Source organism: Pongo abelii, chromosome 5, assembly GCF_028885655.2.
Source record: "Pongo abelii isolate AG06213 chromosome 5, NHGRI_mPonAbe1-v2.0_pri, whole genome shotgun sequence".
NCBI classification, from domain to species: Eukaryota; Metazoa; Chordata; class Mammalia; order Primates; family Hominidae; genus Pongo; species Pongo abelii.
The window spans coordinates 26,419,903-26,444,934 of NC_071990.2; the positions used below are offsets into that span (position 1 = coordinate 26,419,903).

General features: G+C 42.0%; 1 long non-coding RNA gene and 3 other non-coding genes across 5 annotated transcripts; 2 read left to right on the forward strand and 2 right to left on the reverse strand.

Moving 5' to 3' along the window:
- Positions 1 to 15: 15 nt before the first annotated feature.
- On the reverse strand, positions 16 to 8,325 carry LOC129060162 (uncharacterized). 2 transcript variants are annotated; one of them, XR_008526633.2, is made up of 5 exons: positions 8,259 to 8,325; positions 7,434 to 7,824; positions 4,714 to 4,791; positions 1,319 to 2,090; positions 16 to 861 (listed from the first exon to the last, which is right to left on the reverse strand). It is a non-coding gene; the product is annotated as an uncharacterized LOC129060162 (long non-coding RNA). The 2 variants fall into 2 exon arrangements; XR_010140413.1 differs by lacking the exon at positions 8,259 to 8,325 and having other exon boundaries at positions 7,434 to 7,994.
- Positions 3,291 to 3,372, forward strand: TRNAS-AGA (transfer RNA serine (anticodon AGA)). The gene has a single exon. It is a non-coding gene; the product is annotated as a tRNA-Ser (tRNA).
- On the forward strand, positions 3,847 to 3,919 carry TRNAR-ACG (transfer RNA arginine (anticodon ACG)). Its single transcript has one exon. It is a non-coding gene; the product is annotated as a tRNA-Arg (tRNA).
- Positions 7,151 to 7,222, reverse strand: TRNAW-CCA (transfer RNA tryptophan (anticodon CCA)). Its single transcript has one exon. It is a non-coding gene; the product is annotated as a tRNA-Trp (tRNA).
- Positions 8,326 to 25,032: the final 16,707 nt, after the last annotated feature.

Here is a 25,032-nt window from a genome sequence, read left to right on the forward strand (position 1 = left end):
TAAAAATATATTAGATGAACTTAAATAAATACTTAGATGTTTTTATTCACTTATTTAGAGTTTCTTTCGGTCGCCCAGGCTGTAATGCAGTGGCGCGATCACTGTAACCTTGAACTCCTGAGCTCAAGCCATCGTCCCGCCTAAAATTCCGGAGTAGCTGGGATTACAGGAGCGCGCCACCAGGCCAGGCTGATTTTTTAAAATCTGTTTTGTACAGAGGCACAAGAGAAGGGCTTGTTTTGTTACAGGTGGTCTCAAACCCTGGGGTCAAGAAATCCCGCGTCAGCATTCCCAAATGTTACAGGCATGAGCCACTGCACCCAACCAGATATGAGATATTTTTAAAGAATCCCTCGATTGTTTTAGTTTTGTTAATGATATTGTAGTTAAATAAAAGACGCATGTTTAGGCGACACCTTTACGGATTTTGGTATGCTATATCATAATGTCTGCAAGTGAGTTTCATATGATTCAGTAGAAATAGGTAGATGAGGCTAAGACGGCAAAATGTTAATTATTGAATGTGGGTGATGAGTATACAGATCATTGCCTATTCTTTCACATTCTTTATATGTTTGAAAGTTTTTACAATAAAAAATTTAATTTTTCAAGAAGGCTTGACAGAGGCTGTGCTGTTTTTAAAAAGGCCTTGAATGATGAGCGCTGGGGCTCCAAGCAAACATGGCAGAGGTCAGGGTGAAGAAACCCGCACCATCTGAGATAGGGCTGGTCCTTTCACGTCTCAGGAGTTCCAGGCCCCCTTGACAGAGTGACCAGAAGAGGAGCTGAAAAGGTCGGACACATGCAGAAGATGAAGGCCTCCCATGTCATCTGCGATCTTCTCGCTAGGCCACAGGGTACCTTAAAGGCATTAAAGGAGGTAAGAGACACAGTCAGAAACACATTCTGGGTTAGTGCTAACTTAGCTCTACCTACATAATCTGCCCTCAACTACATTTCCGGTGTTATCTCTCATCAACGCCCTTCCCAGTACCCCTCCAAAAAGCAATGCTTCAACTAGAGGGAACTTTCTTCAGTTTCTCCCATATTCCATGAGGTTTAGGTTTGGAACACTACCCTACCCCATTTTCTCACCCCACACCAATTTGTCTCATTTTAACACATCCTTCAGACCCAGATCTGAGTTTAAGTATAATTCATTCCAAAAATACTTAATTAAGCACCTATGGAGGACTCAGAGGTAAAGAAGGTAAAACTGGAACCTTTCTTTGTGAAGCTTGGAGTCTAAGTGACCCTCTAGGCAACCACCTAAAACCTTTGTGGTTGAGATCCAGAACTCTTCCTGTGGGCTACTTACTATGATACGGCTGCACTTTAACTTGCACTCAGCTGTTTCATTGTTAACTTCTGTAATCCTTTAGAAATCTCACTCTCCATTGAATGAGCAGTACCTAGCAAAGTGCTTGGCTTTTGCTATTTCACATAAAAAGAATTTGAAAAAAAAAAAAGGCAATCCTCTGTCTCACTACCCATATTCAAAGTGCTTATTTTTATTCTAAAAAAAATAAAATTTTTGGAAGAATGAAGAAATGAATATATCATTTAAGGGATCAGGAACTGGAGGCCAAAAGACTAAGAAGTTGTTGCAATAACTTAATGAGAAGTTTCTCATGAGTACTTCTAAGTACCTAAACTAACTACCTCATTTTAAAAAGTGGTCTGAGTAGCTGGGCATGGTGGCACGCGCACCTGTAATCCCAGCTACCAGGGAGGCTGAGGCAAGAGAATTGCTTGAACCCGGGAGGCAGAGGTTGCAGTGAGCCAAGATCGTGCCACTGCACTCCAGCCTGGACGACAGAGCAAGACTCCGTCAAAAAAAAAAAAAAAAAGGTGGTCTCAGGGCTGGGGAAGAAGAGCCAGATTTGAGAGCCAATTAGAAGGTTGAATTGAGGGCCTGCTCGGAAGGGAATCAGAGAGAGGTAAAAGGACAAGAGGAGTCTTCGGTCTTGGTAGCTAGTCTTCGGGTTTGCTATCTCATCAAAAATTTGGATTGTTAGAGGAAATTTAAGTTTGAGGAAAATGATGGAACATTCCTTTAGGGTTGCATTGCTTTTGAGATGCCCATGGACCTGCAAGAAAAAAAAAATAGGACAACTGTATATTCTGGAGCCCAGAGGAGAGAGATCTGGAGTAGAGACGATTTTCAATCCATCCGCACGTGAGCAGTAGTTCATCAATCATTCCTTATCCCTCTTCTGTTCATAGAGTTGGGCCTTTGATGAAATACAGAATCCCTGACTTGCTCACTAATACACACACATACACACACGCGCATAGTATTGTGGTAATGGTAGTGTAGTTTTAGAAACTGGGGTTCTGCTCTTCCTTTGGAAGTGGTCTTTGAATATAATTTCAAACTATTCACAGAATATCAGATGCAGTTGTTCTTCCCCTTGTGAGAGAAAGCCCCATAAACGAAAGAGGGTTTGACCAGCAAAAATATTTTTTACTTTCTAGTTTCTTTCAGAAATGTTCTTTCAGCTGGTTAAAATATTCTGAGTTTTATGAAAAGACAGAAGCCTATCTTCACTGCAGAACATTTTGATGAATCTAGATTCTGGGATTTTGCAATGATAGTTACAATTGCACTGACATTTGTTGAGCCGTTAGTATATCGCAGGCACTGGACTTTGTTAGAAAATATAGGGGATCTCTATGGAACATCTTTGTTATTTATTGAGGATAATTTTCTTTCTTTTTATTTTTTTAATTAATTAATTTATTTTTTTTTTACCCCCGAGACGGAGTCTTGCTCTGTCGCCCGGGCTGGAGTGCAATGGCGCGATCTCGGCTCACTGTAAGCTCCGCCTCCTGGGTTCAAGCGATTCTCCTGCCTCAGTCTCCCGAGTAGCTGAGATTACAGGCGTGCACCACCACCTTGGCTAATTTTTTTGTATTTTTAGTAGAGACGGGGTTTTGCCATGTTGGGCAGTTTCAAACTCCTGACCTCATGATCTGCCCGCCTTGGACTTCCAAAGTCCTGGGATTACAGGCGTGAGCCACCGCGCCTGGCCTGAGGATAATTTTCTTACTAGGCAAAAATATGAGAATTGTAAAAGTTGTTGAAACATGTTCCTGATTTGCTTTATAAAAAAGACCCAAAGAACATTCTTAGCGTATCATGTATGTGCCTGAATTTGAAGTTTGTTGATTGCTTCCAAGTTTTATTCTTGGGATACGAATTCAGCTATTATTAAATCCCTAATAAACCGAGTACAATATGTGACATATAGAAACATGTAAGACATTTAAGAAAGGTTTCGGTACCTGTAGTCGTGGCCAAGTGGTTAAGGCGATGGACTAGAAATCCATTGGGGTCTCCCCGCGCAGGTTCGAATCCTGCCGACTACGGTAGTGGATTTTTGCATCTTCAAGCACGTTTCAGAATCCGACCGATCGATATTTCACATGTAAAAAGACTTTCGATCTTTTACAAGTTAACATCAAAATGGATTTCTTGGGGATTCAGGGCAGGACAACTTGAATTTATGTCTCAGTGTTCCTCAAAATGGATTTCTCATTGCCCAAAGTAAACCTTATCTCTGATCTTTTACAAGTTACATCATAACGGCTATTTCATTTTTCAGGAAGGAATCATTGTGCACGAGGATGGATTTCTCATTACCCACGAAGGAATCATACTTCATGAGTAAACCAAGTCAAAGGAACAAATAAAACTATATTTTGTTTTAACTGGAGGGTTTTGGGTTCAAAATCCTTATGATCAGAAAGAAACAAAAGTTTCATATATTCATGTTTAGGACGAAGCAGTAATCCCAAAACATTTTTTTTCTATAGGTGTAACGCGTAGATTGCGTCGTGGGAGGGCCAGTGGCGCAATGGATAACGCGTCTGACTACGGATCAGAAGATTCCAGGTTCGACTCCTGGCTGGCTCGTTAGGTTTTTGGTGGAAACCTTGAAGTTTACATAAATCCTCCCTCCCTGGGTATTTATACATTTTATGTATTTTATTATTTTAATTTTTAAAAGAATTACACAAGATGACAAAAATTTTTATATAGACTCCAGCTTCAGTTCACAATTGTTTTACATACATAAGAGTTTTTTTTTTAAATCACATCACTAAATTGATAAGTTTCAGAACTGACCAATTTTCACATTGTTTGATAAAACTTAATACAGGGGAATTTTTTTTTTCTTTTTTTGAGATGTATCACTGTGTCGCCCAGGCTGCAGAGCAGTGGCATGATCTCAGCTCACCGCAACCTCTGCTTCCTGGGTTCAAGCGATTCTCCTAGCCTCAGCCTCCAGAGTAGCTGGGATTACAGGCGTGCGCCACGACACCCAGCTAATTATTTTTGTGTTTTTAATAGAGATGGGGTTTCGCCATGTTGGCCAGGCTGGTCTGGAACTCCTGACCTCAAGTGATCAGCCCGCCTCGCCCTCCCAAAGTGCTAGATTACAGGCGTGAGCCACCACGTCCGTCTGGGAAAACTTTGTGTCATTCTGTGAGAGTTACGATTGAGAATTCACAAACAGAAAATTTCTAGATGGCAAACAATTTTGGTTTCTTTTCTATCCTTTTCACATACACATAATTTCAAGAATCACTTGAAACAAAAATCAACAGTCTCTTCTCTGCTCCCTGTCCTCTAGCAATTTTTAAAGTTATTGAAACATATTCCTGATTTGCATTATAGAAAACACCCAAAGAACATTCTCAGCTTACCACATATGCGCCTGAACTTGAAGTTTGTTGATTCCTTCCAAGTTTTGTTGGCAGGACATGAACTCAGCTATTAAATTCCTGGTAAAGCGAGAGGTACAATATGTGACATATAATAACATGTACGACGTTTAAGAAAACTTTTGGCACCTGTAGTCGTGGCTGAGTGGTTAAGCTTACTTTTTAAACATTTAAATAGCTTATTTTAAAATTATTTACCTTCATATCTCTAAATAATATGTTTGTATGGTCCTTCTGTTGACTTTATATAAGAGGAGTAACTGGTTCACTTTCTTCTTCACACCCCAGGACCCCCGACACACACATGCTCCCTTTCTATGTCTTCTCATATGGTTATAGCACAATACATGATACTTTAATATTTGTAGCTTAAAATATGACAACTTTATAAACATAATTCAGCAGGTGAGCAAAGAAATACATTGTTAAGTTTTCCTTTCCTCGCAATTTTTATTTTTCCCTGGCATTAGTACATAATTGTCTTTTCTTGTTGTTTTACTGCTTAAGCTTCTAGGCACTTATCATTAATTCAACCCCAAGCATTTTGTCAGTTGTCTAAACATCTCTTCAAAAGTTCAAAAGCTTTGCACAGTCTGTAGATTTCATCCTACTTTAAACATGTCTCCTTATGCATCTGTATTAGTTTGAGTAAACATAAGAATAAGAACAAGAAAAAAGTGTCAGCTACAGCCTGCTCAAATCTGGACATGTTACTATATGTCACATATTGTACCTCTCATTTTACTAGGGATTTAATAATACTAGGTGAGTTCGTGTCCTACGAATAAAACTCGGAAGGAAAAGCTGAAATAAGTTTGAAGTTTGCTGTAAATGTCAGTGTTTGTAATTATGCAGAACGGCGGTTTAGAGCTTCATCTTTGCTCTACCATTTACTAGCTGCATGACTTTGGGCAAGTTATTTAATCTTTGCAAACCCCAACTTGCAGACAAACCCCAATTTGTCTCATTTGTAAAGTAAGAGTAATAGCAAGTATTTACTTCGTAGAATTGCGAGGAATAAATGATTCAGAACTTGGAATAGTGCATGGTATCTATTAAGTGCTCAAACAATAAAAGCTAAAACTACTGCTTTTGTTATTTTTAATCTAATTAGGATAGTAATGTATTGCAACCAGAAATGTAGATCTCTGAGAGAGGTGCAAATCAAAATAAGTTCCCTTACGGTGTCCATGACAATTATACCAATTTCCTCCTCCTATGAGGTAGATCTATTTTTGGAAGGGGGAAAAACAAATCCACAAAAAGCTCCCTACCAGAGGATGGTTTCGATCCATCGACCTCTGGGTTATGGGCTCAGCACGCTTCCGCTGCGCCACTCTGCTACGCGAGGCAAAGGTCTCACAGTTAATAGTCACCTTTTTTCTAGCGTATCAAGTTTCCAAATCGCAAAATTATGTCTTCTCCTTTTTTTTTTTTTTTTTTCCCCAGAGCAGTAATCTGTTCATAATATGGCCATAGGCTTAGACTACTACTAAGAAAAGAGTTAATAAGAAATAGGAAAAAGGTTATTTTAGGTACACTTCTCCGATGTAACGTTTGTCACTGTGTATTGTGTGAATGTGTACAGTAAATACATAAGACAACGTCTGCTAATATTTCAAATGTCATGTTTTAAAGTCATTGTAAGTTATAAAAATTTAAACACTTCTGAAGAAATAAACGTACTTTCCCTTTTTTCCATATTGTAATTTGCTAATTCATAATCTGTAGGGGGTCTTGAGCCACATGTGGGGAAAAAAACGGCACATTCATGCACATTTTCAGATAATACTATAAGGGGTTCACGGAATATCTAGCCTTCTCTGATGTAATGGTTCATTCCCTGTATGAATTTGGGAAAGTAACTGCATTCAGGTTTTCTGCCTGTGGAAATCAAGTGACTTCTTCCGTGATTTGCAGGGAGGGTTGAGGAAATCGCAGAGATCCAGGGAAGTTCTATGGAATTGCTTTAGCCTGGAACAGCTGATCCAAATATGAAGCAGGTAAGCTTAGGTCATCCACTCAAACCGGACTACGTCTCTGCGAAGATCTGCTAAGCTTCTGAAGGTTGGAGAGACAGACATGGATGAAAAGATAAGGCCGCGGGCGTGGGAGTGAGTATGGAGAGAAGTCCAGGAGGGTTTAACAATAGGGATGAGTTGCTGAAGAGTATAATTCAGAATGTTTGCAATAAAAGAGTGAAAACGTCTCTATAAACCCGGAAATAAGCCCCAAAATACCATAACATATTCCTGTATATATCTGCCTACTAAAAAAAGAGAAGGGGGGAGTTTTGAGGAGGCTAAAGTAACTGAGTATACAAGTGCCTAGGAGAAGCAGGAAAAGCAACTTTTTTCCCCTGTAATATGTAATATACTCCCCGCCATACAGTTATCTGAGCCAGAGAGCTAGAAACTGTTGACCCCGACGTGATTTGAACACGCAACCTTCTGATCTGGAGTCAGACGCGCTACCGTTGCGCCACGAGGCCTCCGGGGCAGCTGGTTTTTACTTACCTGTCAATCTGATTCATGAAAATAATTTCGGTACTGGTGAAGACCAGGCAGCTATTAACAGATACAAAATAGTGCCTAGCTGCTTCCCTCTCCGTAAAATTGCTGTCCGCCCAATCACTGATTTTCTCTGCCTCCGAATTGCTTCATTTTCACCTGTTCTTGTTTATATTTCATTCCGTTTCTTACCTAGTTTTCTCTGTATATTCCAAATATAGACGTTTTGGGAGTTTCGTTGTTTTTATCTTTATAGAAATACATTCTGTTGAAGGTCAGTCGCTTTGGAATGGGGTTGTAGAGAGGAGGTAGCGAAGAGGGAATAATGAGGATCCTTCCTCTCCCGACTCCTCATTAAGGAACGCTGATCAAGGTGAGTTTTAAATTCGTTTCCGAAGTTCACTGCAGGTCACAACCAGTGTTTCCGTTAACGAATTCACGAGGGGGCTGGCAGGTTGTTTGGGCTGCATCTTTTCTGCGAGATAACGGCGCCTCCCTGTAGCCTCCGTTCTCAGCTGATGAGAGAGTTGATTTCACACCCCGACAATTCTTCAAAATCAGATCACTGGACCTGAAACTGACCCTAAAAAGAACAAGAAATCCTGTCATCAGGAGTGAGTGGGTTATTCTGGCATTGTGCTTTGTTTGGCTGGTTAAAGAGCCTGCCTTAAGTAACCAGAGATCGGAGTTTTCTAAAGTCAGCGCGGTTTGTCTGAGGACCTCGAATTTACATACAGACGATCTCCGGAAATAGTGCAGGGGCCGCTTTGAACTCTTAGGAAAAGATATTCCAAAAAGTGGTCCACTGCTATAAAACACGCATCTTTCTCTGAAAATTAAGGACCCCCCCCGCCCCGCCCCACCCCGCCCCACCCCGCCCCACCTTTTCCCCCGCCTTGCTATGGACTAGAGAAAGGTTTCCCTTTCTTAATTCTGAAAAACGGTCCAAAGCCCAAGGGCTCCAGCTGGCAATTGTTAAGGACCATAAATCCTAAATTGAAGGAGTTTGTGTTTGACCTGTAGATATCAGAGTAGCTTTGGTAGGTTGTGTGCTGTTATTTGACTGTTAACAAGCTAAGGTCATTCTACGGGGTCGTGGAAAGAGATTAGGGGGCTTGGGTGAGGGGTGCGTTGGGAGTCAGAAGCAGTGGGCAACGAAATGAACGGGCGTTTCAGAATATAAATAACCGAGGGCTTAGGAGGATCTGCAGCAACTTACAGAATAAAAGGATACTCCAGATTTGGTGTTACCAGAGAATCCAGTGTGATCTGCTGTTGACTGAAAGTTGAAATACATACTTTTCTCATCTATAAAATTGTGATAATAATATCCACCTTATATGACTGTTGTGAGTTTATTTACGTATTGTGCGCCAGAAGAGTTTATACATGCTTAGAACGATGCCTGGCACATCAATTGCTCTCAATAAATGTTAGTATCACTATAAAGTTTGGTGAAATTCTTACTTTGTTTTTTGTTTTTGTTTTGTTTTATTTTTGTTGTTTTTGTTTTTGTTTTCAGAGACAGGGTCTCTCTCTCTCTCTGTTACCCAGGCTGGAGTGCAGCGGCTCCAACACAGCTCACTGAAGCCTCAACCTTCAGGGTTCAAGCCATTCTCCTGCCTCAGGTTTCCTAGTAGATGGGACTACAGGGCCACCACTCACAGCTAAAGTTTGGTGACATTCTTAAATGCATTTGGTGTAGCCTCATTCAGCAGAGAGTGTAGTAAAATTTACATTTATCAATTCTTGATTTCTTCCATAAATTTACATTTTGGTGTTAGCAAACAATTAAATACATTTGCTCATTTTAGATGTTAGAATTTTTCTGTAATAAGGATAACAAAAAAAAAGTAGTAATAATGGTCATCATCCCAGGTTGCAGCTAAAATTGGACAGGATATTGACAGCATCCAGCTGTGGAGAAACCTGGAAATGAACACCAATTCAAATCAGCAACTGGAATGAAAAACTCAGTGAAATACTTTAACTTATAGAATTTTATTCACTCATTTTAATTGATATTTAAATCTGCTGTGATTCACAGCACAGCAGATTGTCTGGTTATTTATAATGAATTGTTTCCAACGTAGAAGCTAGTCTGGGCCCAGCATGGTGGCTCAGCACTTTGGGAGGCCAAGGTGGGTGGATCACTTGAGGTCAGGAGTTCAAGACCAGGCTGGGCAACATGATAAAACCCCACCTCTACTAAAAAATACAAAAATTAGCCGGGTGTGCCTGTGATCCCAGCTACTTGGGTGGCTGGCTGAGACACAAGAATCACTTGAGCCCATGAGGTGGAGCTTGCAGCAAGTCAAGATCATGCAACTGCACTCCAGCCTGGGCGACAGAGTGAGAGCCTATCAAAAAAAAAAAAAAAATTATGAAGATCTGTTTCTTTTCCCATCAGAAACACAGCTAGTCTACATTTCCCAGCCTCCCTTGCAATTAGATGTAGCCATGTGGCTGAGATATGGACAATGAAATGTGGGAAGAAGTCTTGGTTTAGGAAAACTTCTCATGAGTGTTCCTTTCTCTTTCTGTTGGTCAAATGCTGAAGATCCAGTGAAGAACCCCATGATCCTAGAGCCAAAGCTGCTCAATGATCTCTTGGTGATCACTGGTAAGACCAACCAGAAAACCCGCATTAGATGTTGCCTGAGGGGAAAAAAGACATTTATTGAGTTTAAAAAGTGAGACTTATGGTTATAGCTGTGTTATAGCAACTCCATTATATAGTAATGCAAGTGTTAAAGCTAATGGTATCACTAGCTATTCATAACTAATATAATAATGCTTTATTTCTCCTTGCTCATTTGTCTCCCATGTTTTAGTGCATAAACTAATCTCATAATTACAGCATTCTCATAAAACACCATGTAATAAGGTAACTAGAATCATTAACACATACATGCTAAACATATGGCAGAAAACACAATTTTCCAAAATTCTAAAAATTATTACCTCATTTAATATGCATCATTGTTTTGTAAATTAATTAGGATATCTCCCGCACTTTACTTTCTCACCCTAAAAAACCAAGCTGAGCAGAAATATATAAATAGATAATACTCTTTAGTAAATGCAATACAAGGCTGGGCATGGTGGCTCACACCTGTAATCCGAGCACTTTGGGAGGCCAAGGCACGCAGATCCCTTGAGCCCAGGAGTTTGAGACCAGCCTGGGCAACTTGGCAAAACCCCATCTTTACAAAAAATACAAAAATTAGTAGGGCATGGTGGTGCACACCTGTAGTTCTAGCTACTCAGGAGGCGAGGTAGAAGGATTGCTTGAATCCAGGAGGTCAAGATTGCAGTGAGCCAAAATCGTGCCACTGCACTCTAGCCTGGGTGACAAAGTAAGACCCTGTCTCAAAAAGAAAAAAAAAAAAAGAAAGCTGGGTGCGGTGGCTCATGCCTGTAATCCCAGCACTTTGGGAGACTGAGGTGGGCGGATCATGAGGTCAGGAAATCGAGACCATCCTGGCTGACATGGTGAAACCCCATCTCTACCAAAAATACAAAAAAAAAAAAAAAAAATTAGCCAGGTGTGGTGGCACGCGCCTGTAATCCCAGCTACTCGGGAGGCTGAGGCAGGAGAATCACTTGAACCTGGGAGGCGGAGGTTGCAGTGAGCTGAGATCGCACCATTGCACTCCAGCCTGGGTGACAGAGCGAGACTCCATCTCAAAAAAAAAAGTAAACGCAATACTACCCTAAAAATGTTATATTAATGTGAACTTCATTCTAGGTATAATCTTATTTTAGCCTGACTCAGATTTCTTCCCACTCTCATCAAAGCAAAGATGTTTTTTAATTTATTTTTTAAGAAATTAGTAAATTTCAATCCCACATTTATATTTTGTTGAGCTCCTTACTGTCTTGGTCATTCCCAGATGGGTGTGCTGGTAAATGTTTAACAACCAGCTCCTGAGGGAAAGACACTATCTTAGCAAGTAGTGCTTGCAAATTCTCTCACCATAACTGATTCAAACTACATATGCAGAGTCACTGAATGTGAAGTTGGGAAAAGATGTGCATAACTGGCTCCTGTGAGCCAGTACAAGAGGCTCTATTGTACCACCAAGGTCTAGTCTATAGTTTTCTCAACAGTAATGACACTTAGAAGAAACTAATTGTCTTAGTCTGTTTGTGTTGCTATAAAGGAATAACTGAGGCTGGGTAATCTGAAAAAAAAGAGGTGTATTTGGCTCATGGTTCTGCAGAATGTACAAGAAGTATGGCGCCAGCATCTGCTTCTGATGAGGGCCTCAGGAAGCTTCCACTCATGGTGGAAGGTGAAGGGAAGCCAGTATGTGGAGGTCTCATTGTAAGAGAGAGACAATCAAAGAGGAGGAGACGCCAGGCTCTTTTTAACAACCAGTTCTGTGAGAACAAAGAGTCAGAACTCACTCCCTCCAGTGAGAATAGCACCAAACTATTCATGAAGCATCTGCCCCCATGACCCAAACACCTCCCCCAAGGCCCTGCCTCCAACATCTGGATCAAATCTCAGCATGAGATTTGCTGGGGTCTAACAAACCATATCCAAACCATAGCACTCACATTTATTAAGCATTTATGTGCCAATAATATTTCTCTGAATTTTTATATGCTGACATATAATATATTCCATCTTTACAATAAGTCTGTGAAGTTGGTGCTGAAAACATAAAAAATTGCCCAACATCTAGAAGCTAAAAGCTAGGACAATTGAACACACACAATTTTTACACACACAAAAAATTGTTTTTGTTTATCTTGTTGCATAGTATAAACAATGAACAGACAAGGCCGTTGTGTTACCTGAGATGGAACAAGATGAAGACAAGATCACTCCGTAACTATGTATGACACAGGAAAGAAATAAGGACACTCTACATCCATTAAAAAAAGTAAATACCCCTTTTCCAGGATAGTAGAGTGACTATGATTTCTTACCAATGACATCCCCAGCCCCACTTTAATTCTTCTCCTGCCTCCTAGATAAAAATTCAAAAAAGTGACTCACACTGTTACTGAATTGCTCCACTTCCTGACCACACCCAGTCCAGAGCTGATATTTGAATCCCTTACACTCTCCTTAGAATAGTAAGCTTCTCCAAACTCCCCCTTACCTAGATGCCTTACTGTTCCACTAGTGTTCATTCTCTCTTGCTGTAGCAAGTTTAATAAACCTAGCTTTGTTTGACCACAGGTGTGTTCCTAGAGGTCTTTGGTAGCAGACTTTAACAGTGTCAGTAGTTTCATTTTACAGAAGAGAAAATTAAAGTTTAAACTGAAGAGTTAGGGAGCCTGTTGTTTGAGATAAGATTTCATACAAGAGATCACTTTACCTTCCTGCAAGGAGCAGATGATCTAGGCTGAACTTATAAGACATTGTCACAAACAGCAAAATGAACTGGCTGCCAAGATAAGGATTCACAGATGGGTAACCCAGAGATTAGCCACAACAGGAAGCTATTATCACCCCTGAGGATGGAGGGGCAGCGGGAAGAGGTCATGTTAGAGCCCAGAGTGGGAGGTAGAAGGGTGACAGTGGTCTGCAGAAAATGACCATCAGGAGCTAGAATTCCAAAGGGAGAATCTCAGACCTTGGAATGGATGCAGCTATTGCAGGCAATGCTACAGGAAGCAGAAAGAAAGAATATCCTGGCCTCAGGGTTCCTCTTGAATTCCAACCTTTTGTCATTCTCCCATTGGCTAACCCTACCCAGAAGCCAGAAGGCAAGGATGTTCAAAGCAGAAGACGGATGGGGAATGAATCTGACAACAAAAAGCCAACCTGATTTACAAGACAACTTGATTGACATCTCCCAATTATGATCAAAGTATTAAATCTACTGAAAATGTTTTAATGAGGTCGGGAGCATGCCTGTAATCCCTGCACTTCAGGAGGCCAAGGTGGGTGGATAACTTGAGGTCAGGAGTTCAAGACCATCCTGGCCAACATGGTAAAACCCCATCTCTACTAAAAATACAAAAATTAGCCAGACATGGTGGAACGCACCTATAGTCCCAGCTACTTTGGAGGCTGAGGCACAAGAATCACTTGAACCCAGGAGGTGGAGGCTGCAGTGAGCCAAGATCATGCCATTGCTCTGCAGCCTGGGCAACAGAGGGAGACTCAGTCTCAAAAATAATAATAATAATAAATTGATAGTAATAAAAATGTTTTAATGAATGTATAAATGAGTCTTCTCATTAGAGTTTGCTCTTTGAACTAATTCCTTCTAATATGCAGTTTCTAATCATAAGGACTCCAATATAACACAGGGTTATATTTAATATGTATTTATAGAATTGCCTAAGTTTTATAGCATAAAAATCACAGGCAACAACAAATTACAAATATTCAATTTAAAAAAGTTTTCTTTTCTTTTTTTTAGACTGAGTCTCACTTTGTTGCACAGGCTGGAGTGCAGCGGCACAATCTCTGCTCACTGCAGCCTCCGCCTCCTGGGTTCAAGCGATTCTCCTGCCTCAGCCTCCTGAGTAGCTGGGATTACAGGCACACACCACCTCGCCCAGCAAACTTTTGTATTTTTAGTAAAGACGGGGTTTCACCATGTTGGCCAGGCTGGTCTTAAACTCCTGACCTAGTGATCCACCCACCTCAGCCTCCCAAAGTGCTGGGATTACAGGCGTGAACCACTGCACCCGGCCAAAATGTTTTCTTTTCTAAGACATAATTATCAAATATATAAAACATTCCATATCCCAGATATAAAAACAGTAGTAATTCACTTATGAAAGAGTGGCATTTTGATAGTAGGACAGTTTGATGGTTTGATAATAGGATTTTTGTTGGTTTGTATTCAATATAAAGCACTTTAACAAAAAAGCCAGGCCATGATAAGTTAAAGGTCAATTCCTTCGCTAGATTTCCTTGCTTTGAGCAAAAAAATGTTTAAAAACTTTTTTTTGTAGATTTGAAAAACCAGGCCACAGAAAACATCTCAAATATCCAACAGTCATTAGGGTAGATCAAGGGTCAGGAAACATGCCTGCAGGCCAAATGTGACCTGCTGCCTGTTTTTGTATTGCCTACAGCTGTTTTTACATTTTTAGATTGCTGAATATAAATTAAAAGCAGAATAATCATCTGTTCCACATCAACATTATATGAAATTCCAATTTCATTGTCCATAAATAAGGTTTTATCAGGACATAGCCATGTCCATTCATCTATGGCTGCACTACAAGAGAAGTTATGAAAGACACAGGAGGACCTGCAAAGCCAAAAATGTAGCAGAAAATATACAGAAAAAAAGAGTTCAGGCCCCTGCACCAGAGGAAGGTGTTTTCTTGCAGACAGAGGCAGCTGTTCCCCTCGGCATCAGACGCATCTCCAGAATTTCTTTCTTACTGGGTTAGCACAGGTATCGGTAAGCAGAAAGATTCAGAAACTTCCAACACATACTGTTGCCCAACGCCACAACCTGTGGGAGACCTGAACTTGGGGTGGCCCCTAGTTCCAGCTGACTCGTCTGCTTGTCAGCTTCACTCCCTCTGCTCAGGTTCCCAGCTGTGACTGGAGGCCCAGCTGGAGCTCTGTGCTTGGGCTCCACAGTCCCCATTGTATCCTTATAATAGTATGATACATTCCTTTTTTGTTTTCCTTAATTGAGTTTGAGTTGCATTGTTAGAAACAAAGTATTAGGATATGAAAGCTCAACTTTTGTGTATGTGTATGTGTATGTTACTTTAGAAAAAACATTCTTTCCATTTTGCAGGGAGGTTAGGCCACTACGTTCTTAATCAGCAGGAAAGTAAACAGGCTCTTTTGTGGTTCTAGATGAGTGATCCATCCATCCATTCATTTATTCATTCAACAAATATTTATTGTTGGCCTAATGTGTGCGAAGCACTTTTCTAGACCCAGGGGATACTACAGCTAACAAACCAATTAAAACAAATTCCTCTGTTGGATGTTACTATGCCTGGATATGATCCTAGGGACAATCATAGCCATCTTGTGACCATGAAGAGAGCTAAGCTGATGCATTGCATTAACCTTGCAAAATGTAAAGATGGAAAGAACCTGGGTCCTTAATGAGGATACATTGGAATTGTCCTCCGTGTTGGTCAGGATTAAAATGCAAACAATCGAACACACTTTAGATTGTTTAAACAGGAAAATATTTTTTACAAGAAATTTTGTAACATTTCTATGTTGAGCATTCAGATTGACTTCCAATGCCACACTGCAGAACTGGACCACCAAGGGAGCTGCTGGCCCTTCTAAAATCATTACAGTGTCACTATCACAGCACTACAGCATCACTGCCACAACCAAGAAAACCACCACCATCAGAAAGCTCCTGCCTGCTGCCAGCTCCAGAACCATGCAGCACCTGCATCAACACCAGTAAAACAGATGCTTTATGGCCCGCCTCTCAAGTCTTAAAAATCCATTATGGGTCACTAGAGACTCTGCTAACAACACTATACAGGAGAACCAAACAACAGTTAAAACTGCAGAAATGTAGTCCCTGCCTCATTTCTAGCCTCCAAATTCCATGTGACTACATCTGATTTGCTAGATATAGTTTGTTTAAGCTACATTTTTTTTTTCCCAAATCATGGCTGCCTGAGAACCTGAGAGATGTAGTGTTTTGTTTTCCTGCCTCTACAGTACAGAAAAGATCACTACGAGGAGGGAGAATGACTGTGGCATGCCACCTTACTAGAGCCTCTCCATGTCCTACCTGAGAACTTCTTGTTAATTGAGAAAACTCTTCTTTATTGTTTAAGCCAATAAATCAATCTGACGCTCCAGGGTGTGGGATCAGTTCATGCCAGAATTCAGGCCTTCTGAGCCCCAACCCTCTTCTCCCACACCTACCACCCCTCACTAACTTTGGTTTTCACACCTCTCCCTTCTCTCATGTGTGGTAGTCACAATATTCAACTAAAGAGCTCAGAGATGAGATTTTCCAGAGAAGAGGGTATCATAGCCAAGTTAAATCTATAGAGGTTTTCCTTAACAGACAACTGAAACAGAATTTCTGAGATCTGGTGAACTCAGCAAGAAACATAGGACTAACTTAGTTTCTTTCTCCATGGGTGAAGATAGGAAGACAAGTTTCTCAGAGAGTGAAGGGGGATGCTTTAAGAAAGAAACTAAGACCTTCTCCATCTGGTGAACTATCCTTGACAATACCCTTATTTTGGGTTCCTTCCTAGTTACTCTTCCAAACAAAATGACTTTCACATTTCCATCCCCAAGTAACTAAAATGTCTACATTTCCTATAGAAACAATGGCATATTTCAGCAACTACCATATGCTGATCATTGTTTAGGAATGCACAAAATGTATCATTTCTGTAGATGTTTATTTTCAGTCTTTAAATGAAATCTCTCTTAATAGCAGGCTCAATTCAAAGTCATCTTCTAGTTTTTAAAAATTCGTAGACTTTTGGAACATGTTTTCTGAAAGAACCCGAACCACCTTTTTATGGATTCAGTTTTGTGTCCCCCAAAATTCATATGTTGAAATCCTAATCCTAGTACCTCAGAATGTAACCTTATTTGGATATAGCTTTGGGAGGACCTGAGGCAGAGCTGTAGGGTGTAGGGGAGTCTGTGGATGCTTCCTGGTTCCTCTGGGTGTGAATGTGGCTGACGGGTTCAGAGGCTGAGGAGACCTCGCCAGGATGCTGAGGAAAGAAGCCAGGATTTTAGTGGTTCTGCACTCAGAAACCAGGGAACAAGAACGCAGAGGCAGATGCCCTAGTGGACAGACTACCAGGGAGGGCCAGCAATTCTTCTCCATGCGTGGACACAGCAGCGGTGTTCTCTTCATGTCCAAACTGAGATACCATCTGAGGAAAAGGAGAGGCCCAAAATTAATTAATAAAGCCCTGAATTGACTAGGACGATAGGACGAAGACCATTGACTCAGGAGTAGCCTGGTTTAACTAAGATGAAGGATATGCCATTAAGCGGGAAGGGGCAAAGGATGGAAATAAAGCTCAGTTTGTATTCATATAAACGTACAGGCGCGCACCATCATGCCCGGCTAATTTTTGTGTTTTTATTGGTCAGGCTGATCTCGAACTCCTCAGCCCGCGATCAGCCCGCCTCGGCCTCCCAAAGTATTGGGATTACAGGCGTGAGCCACCACGCCTGGCAACGCTTCTAGGAGCAAAACATGTGCATTTCAGCTTTTGAGGTTCCCTGCTGTGAAGAGCCCTCACCTTGCTATCTACAGGCCGCTGCATTGACAGGGGTTGAGAGGGTGAGACTTTCTCAGGCTCACGGTACATGCAGTGATGCATATCGGCCACGAGGGGGCGGCGAAGCCTAGAGAAAGAGAGAGACACCTGGGACATGAGTTCGAAGAGGCAGGAGGAGGGAAAAAGCCGGGGCGAGAGGAAAGGGGACGGGCAGGGAGGGATGGAGAGGAAGAGAGAGAAGGAGGGAGGGAAGGGAAGAGATGATAGAGTGAGGGAACGAGGAGGAGACGAGGAGGACTTGTGGGAGGAAAGAGGAGAGAGCAGAGAAAAGGTGAGGAGTGGCAGGAGGCAGAGGAGAGAGGGAGGAACGGGAAAGAGGAGAAGGGTGGAGTAGGAGGGAAAGAAGGAGGAATGAGAGGTGAAAGGAGCAGGGGAGGAGGGAAAGCAAGTTACTGAAGAGGAAAAACAGTTTTCTGGACAGCAGTTAGCAACAGTTGTAGAGTACTCTACATTTTACAGTGTGTCACAGATACTGGCTCATGTTTCCCTCACAGTAACAACCCAATTAAGCAGTAAGCAGTAATTGCTGTCCACGTATTATTTTCAACCTGAAATGTTATTTTTAACAAAACATACTTTATATATGACAAAATAAAGAGAAACATTGGGGCAAGTGTACAGACTAATGAACATTTACTAGTTTAGTGGTTTTTTGTTTTGGTTTGGTTTGGTTTTTGAGACAGTTTCACTCTTGTCACCCAGGCTGAAGTGCAATGGCGCTATCTTGGCTCACTGTAACCTCTGCCTCCCCAGTTCAAGCGATTCTCATGCCTCAGCCTCCTAAGTAGCTGGGATTGCAAGCGTGCGTCACCACATCTGGCTAATTTTTTATATTTTTAGTAAAGACAGGATTTCACCATGTTGGCCGGGTTGGTCTTGAACTCCTGGCCTCAAGTGATCCAGCCACCTCGGTCCCTCAAAGTGCTGGGATTACAGGCATGAGCCACCAAGCCCACCCTTGTTTTTTGAGACAGGGTCTCAAAAACCAAGGCTCTGTTGCCCAGGCTGGAATGCAGTGACACAATCACAGCTCACTGCAGCTCCAACCTCCAGGGCTCAAGTGGTTCCTCCCACCTCAGCCTCCATAGTAGCTGGGACTACAGGCATGAGCCACCATGTGTGAGCTACATTTCATGGTCTCTTTAAATCCACTTCTATGTTAATTCTCAGATCTCTGAATAGCATGTCACCAAAAAGCATGCTGTCTGAGCATGTCAGAGCTCAAACACAGAGGCAAAGGGACAAAGCAGTACACAAAACTTAACAGAAGTGCATTCTCAAGGAGTCGGCATGCTAATGGTACAGAGAGAAAATAAGTAACATATAATGTCAGATGATGACTTAAATGTGATGGAGAAAAATTAAGCACAGGCATGGAAATAGGATAAAGAGGGGCAGGGGAAAGGGAAGTGGTTAGGGAGGGTTTTAAGCAGCCTTCTCATCTGTCAAATGGGGACAATAGCCCCTACCTGCAGGCAACACACCCTCTTTCCACCAATCATCCTTGGACTCCTCTCAGAGAGTCAGCCGGGACAGTACCCAGGGTAAGTCATCTTACCTCTCCCCTCCAGCAGGTCTCCAATAGGGAAGGAGGGATGGTTACTGTACATGTTCCCTTCACAATTTCAGATCCTTATAACTGGAAGACTCATTCTAAATGACTAGAAAGAGATCCTGAGGGAGGTCTTATTTCCAGCCCCTCCAAACAAATTTCAGATCAGAATACCATGCTAGTTTTCAACTTCTTAGCAGAAAGGGAACTTATAAGGTCTCCCAGGGAAAAGCACGGATTTCTCAGCAGCAGGTTACCTATTTGGGGTCCCTCCTAGAAGGAGAACAACGTTTGTTCCAAGACAGATGGGAGGTAATATGCCAACTATAAGCACCAAAGACCCAGAAGCAACTCTGAGAGTTCCTGGGAATGGCCTGGTTCTGTCAGCTCTGGATTCCTAATTTTGGCCTCATTGCCTACCCCTCGTATAAACAATCAAAAGGAAAGGACATGGGCCCTTTTAAGTGGATGGTAGAATGCAACCAAGCAGTCCAAGTGGTTAAGACCCAGCTTATGAGGGCCCCAGCATCAGCCCTATCAGCTGTAAGCTAACCCTTCCATCCTTATATCCATGAGAAGAGAAGGAATATCCCTAGGGGTATTAAACACTAGCCTCTCTGCCTCAGGTCTACTTTTCTAAGCAACTGGACCTGGTTGCTAAAGGCAAGCCATCTTGCCTCTGGTCAGTGGCAGCTACAGCCCTCCTCCTGAAGGAGACAGAGAAGCTAACCTTTGGACAGCCCTTAACCATCTGGACTCCTCACCATACCCAAACTCTCATAAAAGAAAGGGAAGCAGAATGGCAATCCTCAGGCAGGACCCTCTAGTTACAGGTAGTGCTTTTTGATAACTCCCATATAATTTTAAAGGTTTGTAATAATTAGAACCCTACCACCCTCTTTCCATCTAAGGATGGGCATTTATTCCACAACTGTCTAGAAGTGATGGAAGAAGTATATGCCAGTAGACTAGCCCATTGAAGATGCAGAAGCCAGCTGGGCACGGTGGCTCATGCCTGTAATCCCAGCACTTTGGGAGGCTGAGGCAGGCGGATCACAAGGTCAGGAGTTCAAGACCAGCCTGGCCAATATGGTGAAACCCCATCTCTACTAAAAATACAAAAAAATTAGCTGGGTGTGGTGGCGGGCACCTGTAGTCCCAGCTACTCAGGAGGCTGAGGCAGGAGAATTGCTTGAACCCGGGAGGCGGAGGTTGCAGTGAGCCGAGATCATGGCACTGCACTCCAGCCTGGGTAACAGAGTGAGACTCCGTCTAAAAAAAAACAAAGGAAAAGAAAAAAGAAAATGCAGAAGCCGAATGGTTGACTGAAGAGAGTAGCTGTATGCAAGGAGGACAGAGGAGGACAGGTTATGCTATCATCTATCTCACTAAAGTTTTAGAGGCCCATGCCCTCCCTACGGGATGCTCTTCACAAAGCAGAACTTATCGCACTAACCCAGCTGCTGGAGTTGGGGGAAGGAAAAATTATCAGTGTATACACAGATTCCAAGTATGCCTACTGTATGCTACACACATGGAGCTATTTGGAAGGAAAGGGGCATGTTAACATCTGATAACAAACAGGTCAGAATGGTGCTGTCATTTTTAAAGCTATTGGACTTTAAATAAGAGAACCAGCCCATAAGAGAAGAAGCCAGGTGGCAATTGCTCACTGCAGGGGCCACCAAAAGCGGAAGCACAAATATAATTATTAATGATTATTTTTCAGGGCATGTCCTCAAATTTTGACCCCAGGGTGCATGGGACCCTGAAATAGAACTGGGGTCCATAGGGTTACATGCCTCCCACTTCCATGCTTGGTTACAAGGGCTTACCACTGCAACATCTGTTCTTTCACCCCTTCTTTCCTTCCTTCCCTCCTTCCTTCCTTCCTTCCTTTCTTTTCTTCCTTTTCTCCTCTCTTTTTCTTTCCTAAAATAGAGATGGGGTCTTACTATGTTGGCCAGGCTGGTCTTGAACTGCTGAGCTCAAGTGATCCTCCTGCCTCGGCCTCCCAAAGTGCTGGGATTACAGGCATGAGCCACCACCCCCAGCCTGCAGTGTCTTTAACAGGAACTGGAAACCTTTGGTTATGTGGCATAACCCTCTTTATTACTAGCTCTTATTGTTAGAAGGGAGTTTGCATCAATATATCTCATCTAGGGTCCTCAGGGAAAGTAACCTTAGGGTATTCCTTTCCACTGCTTTAAATATCACAGGATCCAAGGCTGTGGAGAAAGGAACCTATATGATCCAGACCAATTCCACTTTGGGCCCTTAGCTACCTCTAATCTAATTATTAGTAGAAGTGATATAGGGCAGTCCCTATAGCATTTTCTGGTGTCTAGGGATAGGTGACCTAGAGAATTCCATTAAAAACATCTCAATCCTTATTCAACAACCACAGAAAGCTACAGTCAATACTCTGGATGCTCAACAGACAGCCTTGAACTCCCTACTTCAGTGCTACAAAACCGAATGACCCTAGATGTACTCACAGCAGAGGCAGGGGCACATGTACCATGTTAAGGGAGGAATATTGCTTCTATATAAATACCTCAGGCCAAGCTGAAGAAAACTTAGAAATCTGTTATCAAAATATAGCTATACTGGACAAGACAAAGGGAGACCCCTCTTCACCCATCCTAGGCAGAATAGCTAATGATTAATTAGGGTGGTTGGGACCATGACTAAGCCCCATTGTCTCAGTAATTGTTCACAGCAGTAACCCTTTTAATTTTTGGTCCCTGACTTCTGAACTCTGTCACCAAGTTTGTTGCAAAAGCCTAAAAGCCATAAACCTTCAAATGCTGGGCTACTCAGGGGTACCAACAGCTAAGCCTATAGCCAGGAGAGAATCAAACCTATCTGAAAATGACTAGGAAGAGTTTCAGTCCTTTAACAGGATGCTTGCCTATGCCCAAACTCAGCATAAAGAAGCTACAGAAAATAGACTTTGCCCTTCAGCACCCCTCAAGAATGAGGCGTGAACATTTAAAATGGGAATTTGTTGCCCTTGCAATGCCTACATGACTTAGCTGGACCCCTATTCTGCTTTTGATGCCCAATGCAAGGCATATGTGATATACTGATTAAATTCCTACTCAGCTTAACTCTGCTTAATTTTAGGAAACAGGATGTCTGTGATCATAGATTTCTTCTTAGGCAGCTTATTCATCCCCTGAAGAACCTCTAGCTTCATTCTAATCCAATTTCCCTGCACCATTCTAATCCAATTGCACCATGACAGTTGACAATCACCATGACAGTTGACAATCACCATGACAATGACTGGAAGAGACTGAAAAAGGACAAAAAAGAGGAGGCTTCTTGATTCCAAGAAAATCTTCGTCCCTTCCCAAGAAAAAGCAGGAATATTCCTTCCCTTGCTCTTAACGCCCAGCCCCTTTACTGAGTAAGATACCGTACATCTGTGACTTCCCAGTTCTCAGGGGCTGGAAAGTTATTTGCAAGCTATACATCCACTTCTCCAACTCCACGGTCATTAGATAAAGCCTACACTGCTTGACACTTGGTTTTGTGTATTGGTTTCTGGACACCACACAGAAAAGAGCCCCTTTAGGATAAACTGGGACCCCCCAGTAACAATATAGCAGAAAGGAAGACTAAAGTCTGTCCAGAAACCTGAACAGATTTTTGTCAAAAACCACTGTCCACTCTGCGGGCCCAACAGACTTTGCCCCACACCACTGTATGTTCTTCAAACCCATTGGATTCTCCCTAGAAATTATTTATTGCCCCTCAACAGAATTCCTCTTCATCCTGCTTCCATAACCTGTTTTGCCAGGATCCTAGCCCCCATTCTTTCTGTAACCTCAAGATGATATACAAGCCTCTATACTCATTGAGGGGTTGAGCCTTCATTCTGAAGCCTCCTGTACATACACATTAAGTAAATTTGTATGCCTTTTCTCCAACTAATTTGCCTTTTGTGAGTTGCTTTTTCAGCGAAACTTCGGAGGACCAAAAAAAACCCTTGGTCCCCACACTCACAAATAGCAAGCGGCATAACTCCTTCCAGCATTACTTTCATAAAGTCAAAATGTTTTTCTTCATGAAGTATTTATTTTATAATTTCTATAGTCTGAGAAGTAGTTCACTATTTTCTCTATTATCGTGAACAACACAGCAGTTATGAACAGAAACTTCAGTATGAGACACATCCGGCTTTAAATATCAGCAATCTGTTCATCTCTAAGTGACCTGGGCCGGATATTTAATTTCTCTGAGCCTCATCTGTGGGATAAGTGTAACCCAGGATCCCCAGGTCACTGCAGAAAAAGTACGCACTTGTAACTGTTGCACCTTGAGTTTTTGTTGTTTCAAAAAGTTTCCAGGAACAGCCCCAGCCCCTGCAAAACAAAAACCAATTGGATCCAGAGATGCCTGAGTTGGAGAAGAACTTTTTTGAACTTTCCACATTACCATACTAAAACCAAGACGGGAGCCTATTCATCATTTTTTTGTATATGTGACGTATGAAGAAACATGATCAACGGCTGCACCTGTGCTGACTTTATCCCACTTTTACATACAATAACTCAGCTGAACAGCACAATAAAGGCCCCACTTTCACCTTTGTTCCAGGAGGCACTGCTTTGGGAACTACTCCAGTGTTCTCTTTACTTGTTGCCAAGTAATCAAAAACCTTTGTTAAATCCTCCGTGGTTGCAGTCATTGGACTGACACCTGCCAAGCGATGGAACCTGTCCCGCGGGTAATGTAAGCTCAGCACTAACTGTTTAAAAGTGATGTTCTGAGGATTAAATGAGATCATGCACATATAAAACACAAGTATAGTGGCTGTAAAAAAGCCAGTAATTAGCAGTTGATAAAAATTAGTTTCATTCTTATCCCCCACACCACTGTCTGTTACCTGCATTATATTGCAATGATCTGCCTGTATTAAGGCCCTCATTTGAACAAACAAATTATAAAAATACATTTTTGAGACAATTGGGGAAATTTCTATGAGACTGGGTTTAGACGATTTAAAGAAAATGCAGTATCAATTTTACTAAACATGATAAAAGCACGGTGGTTATGAAAAAAAAAAGCTTACCAGAGAGTCATTCTAAAATGCTTATGTGTGAGACTGGGCACAATGGCTCACACCTGTAATCTCAATGTTTCTGGAGGCTGAGGCAGAGGCCTCTTGAGGCCAGGAGTTCAAGACAAGCCTGGGCAAGACCCTGTCTCTACAAAATAAAAATAAAAATTAGCCGGGTTGGTGGTGTGCCTGTAGTCCCAACTACTTCGGAGGCTGAGACAGGAAGATTGCTTGAGCCCAAGAGTTCGGGGCTGCAGTAAGCTATGATTATGCCACTGTACTACAGCCTGGGTGACAGACAGAGCAAGACCCTGTAACAAAAACAAACAACAAACACACACACACACACACACACACACACACAAATGCACAGAAAATGCTTAGGGGTGAAAATGTATGGCATGTGGGAAGAAAAGGGAGGTTACAGAGACAGAACACTTTCCATCTGGCAAAATGTTAAAGTTGCTGAAGTTGTGAATGGGCACATGAGGGCTTCTTTTGTTTTTTGTTTGTTTGTTTGTTTTGCTTATTTATTTTTCTTTTTGTATTAGGGCTTCTTTATACTGTATTCTTTTTTTTTTTTTTTTTTTGAGACGGAGTCTCACTTTGTCACCCAGGCTGGAGTGCAGTGGCGCGATCTTGGCTCACTACAACCTCAGCCTCTCCGGCTCAAGCAATTCTCCTGCCTCAGCCTCCCAAGTAGCTAGGATTACAGGTGCACACCACCACACCGGGCTAATTTTTTAATTTTTAGTAGAGACGGGGTTTCGCCATGTTGGCCAGGCTGGTCTCGAACTCCTGAGCTCAGGCGATCTGCCTACCTCCGCCTCCCAAAGTGTTGGGATTACAGGCGTGAGCCACTGCACCACTGAGCCTGGTCTTTTTTTTTTTTTTTTTTTTTTTTTTTTTTTTTTGAGATGGCGTCT